Source organism: Armigeres subalbatus, chromosome 3 (genome assembly GCF_024139115.2).
Source record: "Armigeres subalbatus isolate Guangzhou_Male chromosome 3, GZ_Asu_2, whole genome shotgun sequence".
In the NCBI taxonomy this organism is placed as follows: Eukaryota; Metazoa; Arthropoda; class Insecta; order Diptera; family Culicidae; genus Armigeres; species Armigeres subalbatus.
Genome location: NC_085141.1, coordinates 3,427,339 through 3,435,597, shown reverse-complemented (window position 1 = coordinate 3,435,597; position 8,259 = coordinate 3,427,339).

The following is an 8,259-nucleotide window of genomic DNA, read 5'->3' as shown; positions in this document are numbered from 1 at the left end:
TCAGACCTAGCTAGGCATGCCAGTCCCGGGTCAGTAGAGGCATGGGCCTAGGTCTTGTGACGGGTAGCGGGTAGGGACTTGGTTTGCTGAGTATCTGAGTCTAAGACATAATTCTCCTACCAATTTATAGTGGTAGGTAATCTTGCATCACACCAGGTCAACGCATAGTGGCACGTAGAGGGAGGTCAGACCTAGCTAGGCATGCCAGTCCCAGGTCAGTAGAGGCATGGGCCTAGGTCTTGTGACGGGTAGCGGGTAGGGACTTGGTTGGCTGAGTATCTGAGTCTAAGACAAAATTCTCCTGCCAATTGATAGTGGTAGGTAATCTTGCATCACACCAGGTCAACGCATAGTGGCACGTGTAGAGGTTGGCTGAGTATCTGAGTCTAAGACAAAATTCTCCTAACAATTGATAGTGGTAGGTAATCTTGCATCACACCAGGTCAACGCATAGCGACACGTAGAGGGAGGTCAGACCTAGCTAGGCATGCCAGTCCCGGGTCAGTAGAGGCATGGGCCTACACGCTTACTTCAATTCACCCAAATATGGGTGAAGAGTACCTAAAATTCCCAAAAGTGCACATACCTAGATATGGGTAAATCATCGTTTACCTATATTTGGGTATTTCATTATAGGAGCAGTTTATAGGTGAATATTACCCAAATGTAGGTACTTTCTTGAGCTTTTACTTAGGAGTCTTTTATAAGAGATAAAAATTGCATTTTGTAAGTTCCGATTTCTTGTTAATACGAAATGAAAATGTTTATAAAATAACGTGACAAAAATTATCTTTATTTATGCAAATTTAATATGGAAGAATGAACTAAATAGGATCATTATTCAAGGAATTACTGGTATGTAATACATATAGGAAATGTTGCGATGAAAAACCTTCTGGAGAAGCCGAAACTGTTATTATTTCCGAAAGCAGTATATTGTTGCGCTCGTTGCTGGAGACCTACTGCTTATATCACTAATGTTGCATCTTATTCTGGGCAGCTTATGTTTCCACGGCCGACGACCAGTTGATGATTGACCGGTAGCACTAACGTGAATCTGCAGCCCACCGTATAGATAGAATGGTTTATTTGAAATCGCATCCTTCGCTTCATTCTGGCAGTCGCTAATAGCTCCACTGAATTTCCTGTTTTGCATTGTATGATGAATTTATTCGCAAGTTCTCGCAAGGTAACTTCCATTGTTACAGCCTGCGATTTCCCAGTGGTCGATGTCCGGCCGAAATCAAAATCTGAAATTGCGAAAGGAAATGTTCGTAAAAATTAGAAATAAAATGTTCCTGACCATTGTCGTTACTTATTTAATTGAATACTCACCAGTAAATGAAAAAAAGATCTTTAAATACAAGTATTCCAAATTAACGAAGGAATTAATAACACGACTGCGAGGAGCACACCCGGTATCCATGTTCTCGACTGAGGAACGAAAATGTTTTATTTTTCATCCAAATATGGGTAAACTCATTTACCCATATTTGGGTAAAGCAGCTTTACCAACATTATAAGTAAACTTTACTAACATTATTGGTATATTTCACCCATAATTATGGTATACTCAAATATGGGTGAATCAAGTACCCATAAATAGGTAGAGTAAACTAAGCGTGTAGGTCTTGTGACGGGTAGCAGGTAGGGACTTGGTTGGCTGAGTATCTGAGTCTAAGACAAAATTCTCCTACGCAAGACAAAAAGACAAAAGGTCAACGCATCGTGGCAAGTAGAGGGAGGTCAGACCTAGCTAGGCATGCCAGTGTTAGGTCAGTAGAGGCATGGGCCTAGGTCCAGTGACAGGTAGCAGTCAGTAGAGGCATGGGCCTAGGTCTTGTGACGGGTTGGCGGGTAGGGACTTGGTAAAAAAAAGTCTAAGTCAAAATATATTAACTACACGCATGTTGAAGCCGCGCGGCGCATGACTCAATGCTAGGTAATCTTGCATCACACCAGGTCAACGCATAGTGGCACGTAGAGGGAGATCAGACCTAGCTAGGCATGCCAGTCCCGGGTCAGTAGAGGCATGGGCCTAGGTCCTGTGACGGGTAGCGGTCAGTAGAGGCATGGGCCTAGGTCTTGTGACAGGTTGGCAGGTAGGGACTTGGTAAAAAGTCGAAGTCAAAATATATTAACTACACGCATGTTGAAGCCGCGCGGCGCATGACTCAATGCTAGGTAATCTTGCATCACACCAGGTCAACGCATAGTGGCACGTGGAGGGAGGTCAGACCTAGCTAGGCATGCCAGTCCCGGGTCAGTAGAGGCATGGGCCTAGGTCTTGTGACGGGTAGCGGGTAGGGACTTGGTCCCAGGTCAGTAGAGGCATGGGCCTAGGTCTTGTGACGGGTTGGCGGGTAGGGACTTGGTAAAAAGATTCTGAGTCGAAATATATTAACTACATGCATGTTGAAGCCGCGCGGCTCTGGACTCAATGCTAGGTAATCTTGCATCACACCAGGTCAACGCATAGTGGCACGTGGAGGGAGATCAGACCGAGCTAAGCGTGCCAGTCACAGGGCAGTAGAGGCATGAGCCTAGGTCTTGGTAAAAAAGAGACTTGGTAAAAAAAGTCTAAGTCAAAATATATTAACTACATGCATGTTGAAGCCGCGCGGCGCATGACTCAATGCTAAGTAATCTTGCATCACACCAGGTCAACGCATAGTGGCTCGTGTAGAGGGAGGTCAGACCTAGCTAGGCATGCCAGTCCCAGGTCAGTAGAGGCATGGGCATAGGTCTTGTGACAAGTAGCGGGTAGGGACTTGGTAGGCTGAGTATCTGAGTCTAAGACAAAATTCTCCTACCAATTTATAGTGGTAGGTAACCTTTCATCACACCAGGTCAACGCATAGTGGCACGTGTAGAGGGAGATCAGACCTAGCTAGGCATGCCAGTCCCAGGTCAGTAGAGGCATAGGCCTAGGTCTTGTGACGGGTAGCGGGTAGGGACTTGGTAGGCCGAGTATCTGAGTCTAAGACAAAATTCTCCTGCCAATTGATAGTGGTAGGTAATCTTGCATCACACCAGGTCAACGCATAGTGGCACGTAGAGGGAGGTAGCGGGTAGGGACTTGGTTGGCTGAGTAACTGAGTCTAAGACAAAATTCTCCTTCCAATTGATAGTGGTAGGTAATCTTGCATCACACCAGGTCAACGCATAGTGGCACGTAGAGGGAGGTCAGACCTAGCTAGGCATGACAGTCCCGGGTCAGTAGAGGCATGGGCCTACACGCTTACTTCAATTCACCCAAATATGGGTGAAGAGTACCTAAAATTCCCAAAAAGTGCACATACCTAGATATGGGTAAATCATCGTTTACCTATATTTGGGTATTTCATTATAGGAGCAGTTTATAGGTGAATATTACCCAAATGTAGGTACTTTCTTGAGCTTTTACTTAGGGAGTCTTTTTATTAGAGATAAAAAATTGCATTTTGTAAGTTCCGATTTCTTGTTAATACGAAATGAAAATGTTTATAAAATAACGTGACAAAAATTATCTTTATTTATGCAAATTTAATATGGAAGAATGAACTAAATAGGATCATTATTCAAGGAATTACTGGTATGTAATACATATAGGAGATGTTGCGATGAAAAACCTTCTGGAGAAGCCGAAACTGTTATTATTTCCGAAAGCAGTATATTGTTGCGCTCGTTGCTGGAGACCTACTGCTTATATCACTAATGTTGCATCTTATTCTGGGCAGCTTATGTTTCCACGGCCGACGACCAGTTGATGATTGACCGGTAGCACTAACGTGAATCTGCAGCCCACCGTATAGATAGAATGGTTTATTTGAAATCGCATCCTTCGCTTCATTCTGGCAGTCGCTAATAGCTCCACTGAATTTCCTGTTTTGCATTGTATGATGAATTTATTCGCAAGTTCTCGCAAGGTAACTTCCATTGTTACAGCCTGCGATTTCCCAGTGGTCGATGTCCGGCCGAAATCAAAATCTGAAATTGCGAAAGGAAATGTTCGTAAAACTTAGAAATAAAATGTTCCTGACCATTGTCGTTACTTATTTAATTGAATACTCACCAGTAAATGAAAAAAAGATCTTTAAATACAAGTATTCCAAATTAACGAAGGAATTAATAACACGACTGCGAGGAGCACACCCGGTATCCATGTTCTCGACTGAGGAACGAAAATGTTTTATTTTTCATCCAAATATGGGTAAACTCATTTACTCATATTTGGGTGAAGCAGCTTTACCAACATTATAAGTAAACTTTACTAACATTATTGGTATATTTCACCCATAATTATGGTATACTCAAATATGGGTGAATCAAGTACCCATAAATAGGTAGAGTAAACTAAGCGTGTAGGTCTTGTGACGGGTAGCGGGTAGGGACTTGGTTGGCTGAGTATCTGAGTCTAAGACAAAATTCTCCTACGCAAGACAAAAGACAAAAGGTCAACGCATAGTGGCAAGTAGAGGGAGGTCAGACCTAGCTAGGCATGCCAGTGTTAGGTCAGTAGAGGCATGGGCCTAGGTCCAGTGACAGGTAGCGGTCAGTAGAGGCATGGGCCTAGGTCTTGTGACGGGTTGGCGGGTAGGGACTTGGTTGAAAATGTGAGTCAAAATATATTAACTACACGCATGTTGAAGCCGCGCGGCGCATGACTCAATGCTAGGTAATCTTGCATCACACCAGGTCAACGCATAGTGGCACGTAGAGGGAGATCAGACCTAGCTAGGCATGCCAGTCCCGGGTCAGTAGAGGCATGGGCCTAGGTCCTGTGACGGGTAGCAGTCAGTAGAGGCATGGGCCTAGGTCTTGTGACGGGTTGGCGGGTAGGGACTTGGTAAAAATTAGTCTAAGTCAAAATATATCAACTACACGCATGTTGAAGCCGCGCGGACCATGACTCAATGCTAGGTAATCTTGCATCACACCAGGTCAACGCATAGTGGCACGTGGAGGGAGGGCAGACCTAGCTAGGCATGCCAGTCCAGGTCAGTAGAGGCATGGGCCTAGGTCTTGTGACGGGTAGCGGTCAGTAGAGGCATGGGCCGAGGTCTTGTGTCGGGTTGGCGGGTAGGGACTTGGTAAAAAAAGTCTAAGTCAAAATATATTAACTACATGCATGTTGAAGCCGCGCGGCGCATGACTCAATGCTAGGTAATCTTGCATCACACCAGGTCAACGCATAGTGGCACGTGTAGAGGGAGGTCAGACCTAGCTAGGCATGCCAGTCCCGGGTCAGTAGAGGCATGGGCCTAGGTCTTGGTAAAAAGAGACTTGGTAAAAAAGTCTCAGTCAAAATATATTAACTACACGCATGTTGAAGCCGCGCGGCGCTTGACTCAATGCTAGAAAATCTTGCATCACACCAGGTCAACGCATAGTGGCACGTAGAGGAGGACAGACCTAGCTAGGCATGCCAGTACCAGGTCAGTAGAGGCATGGGCCTAGGTCTTGTGACAGGTAGCGGGTAGGGACTTGGTTTACTGAGTATCTGAGTCTAAGACATAATTCTCCTACCAATTTATAGTGGTAGGTAATCTTGCATCACACCAGGTCAACGCATAGTGGCACGTAGAGGAGGTCAGACCTAGCTAGGCATGCCAGTCCTGAGTCAGTAGAGGCATGGGCCTAGGTCTTGTGACAGGTAGCAGGTAAGGACTTGGATGGCTGTGGCACGTAAAGGGAGGTCAGACCTAGCTAGGCATGCCAGTCCAGGTCAAAATTCTCCTACCAATTCATAGTGGTAGGTAATCTTGCATCACACCAGGTCAACGCATAGTGGCAAGTAAAGGGAGGTCAGACCTAGCTAGGCATGCCAGTCCCAGGTCAGTAGAGGCATGGGTCTAGGTCTTGTGACAGGTAGCAGGTAGGGACTTGGTTGGCTGAGTATCTGAGTCTAAGACAAAATTCTCCTACCAATTGATAGTGATAGGTAATCTTGCACACCAGGTCAACGCATAGTGGCACGTAGAGGGAGGTCAGACCTAGCTAGGCATGCCAGTCCCGGGTCAAAATTCTCCTACCAATTGATAGTGGTAGGTAATCTTGCATCACACCAGGTCAACGCATAGTGGCAAGTAAAGGGAGGTCAGACCTAGCTAGGCATGCCAGTCCCGGGTCAGTAGAGGCATGGGTCTAGGTCTTGTGACGGGTAGCGGGTAGGGACTTGGTTGGCTGAGTAACTGAGCCTAAGAAAAAATTCTCCTGCCCATTGGTAGTGGTAGGTAATCTTGCATCACACCAGGTCAACGCATAGTGGCAAGTAGAGGGAGGTCTGACCTAGCTAGGCATGCCAGTCCAGGTCAGTAGAGGCATGGGCCTAGGTCTTGTGACAGGTAGCAGGTTGGGACTTGGTTGGCTTAGTATCTGAGTCTAAGACAAAATTCTCCTGCCAATTGATAGTGGTAGGTAATCTTGCATCACACCAGGTCATGTTAATATATTTGAAGCCGCGCGGCGCATGACTCAATGCTAGGTAATCTTGCATCACACCAGGTCACGACTACACGCATGTTGAAGCCGCGCGGCGCATGACTCAATGCTAGGTAATCTTGCATCACACCAGGTCAACGCATAGTGGCACGTGTAGAGGGAGGTCAGACCTAGCTAGGCATGCCAGTCCCGGGTCAGTAGAGGCATGGGCCTAGGTCTTGTGACGGGTAGCGGTAGGGAGGCATGGGCCTAGGTCTTGTGACGGGTAGCGGGTAGGGACTTGGTAGGCTGAGTATCTGAGTCTAAGACAAAATTCTCCTACCAATTGATAGTGGTAGGTAATCTTGCATCACACCAGGTCAACGCATAGTGGCACGTAGAGGGAGGTCAGACCTAGCTAGGCATGCCAGTCCCGGGTCAGTAGAGGCATGGGCCTAGGTCTTGTGACGGGTAGCGGGTAGGGACGTGGTAAAAAAAAGTCTAAGCCAAAATATATTAACCACACCAGGTAAACGCATAGTGGCACGTAGAGGGAGGTCAGACCTAGCTAGGCATGCCAGTCCCGGGTCAGTAGAGGCATGGGCCTAGGTCTTGTGACGGGTTGGCGGGTAGGGACTTGGTTGGCTTAGTATCTGAGTCTAAGACAAAATTCTCCTGCCAATTGATAGTGGTAGGTAATCTTGCATCACACCAGGTCAACGCATAGTGGCACGTAGAGGGAGGTCAGACCTAGCTAGGCATGCCAGTCCCGGGTCAGTAGAGGCATGGGCCTAGGTCTTGTGACGGGTAGCGGGTAGGGACTTGGTTGGCTGAGTATCTGAGTCTAAGACAAAATTCTCCTACCAATTGATAGTGGTAGGTAATCTTGCATCACACCAGGCCAACGCATAGTGGCACGTAGAGGGAGGTCAGACCTAGCTAGGCATGCCAGTCCGTAGAGGCATGAGCCTAGGTCTTGTGACGGGTTGGCGGGTAGGGACTTGGTTGGCTGAGTATCTGAGTCTAAGTCAAAATTCGTCCACACCAGGTCAACGCATAGTGACACGTAGAGGGAGGTCAGACCTAGCAAGGCATGCCAGTCCAGGTCAGTAGAGGCATGGGCCTAGGTCTTGTGACAGGTTGGCGGGTAGGGACTTGGTTGGCTGAGTATCTGAGTCTAAGACAAAATTCTCCTGCCAATTGATAGTGGTAGGTAATCTTGCATCACACCAGGTCAACGCATAGTGGCACGTAGAGGGAGGTCAGACCTAGCTAGGCATGCCAGCTCCGGGTCAGTAGAGGCATGGGCCTAGGTCTTGTGACGGGTTGGCGGGTAGGGACTTGGTAAAAAGTCTTAGTCAAAATATATTAACTACACGCATGTTGAAGCCGCGCGGCGCATGACTCAATGCTAGGTAATCTTGCATCACACCATGTCAACGCATAGTGGCACGTAGAGGGAGGTCAGACCTAGCTAGGCATGCCAGTCCCGGGTCAGTAGAGGCATGGGCCTAGGTCTTGAGACGGGTAGCGGGTAGGGACTTGGTTGGCTGAGTATCTGAGTCTAAGACAAAATTCTCCTACCAATTGATAGTGGTAGGTAATCTTGCATCACACCAGGTCAACGCATAGTGGCAAGTAGAGGGAGGTCAGACCTAGCTAGGCATGCCAGTCCCGGGTCAGTAGAGGCATGGGCCAAGGTCTTGTGACGGGTAGCGGGTAGGGACTTGGTTGGCTGTGGCACGTAGAGGGAGGTCAGACCTAGCTAGGCATGCCAGTCCCGGGTCAAAATTCTCCTACCAATTGATAGTGGTAGGTAATCTTGCATCACTCCAGGTCAACGCATAGTGGCAAGTA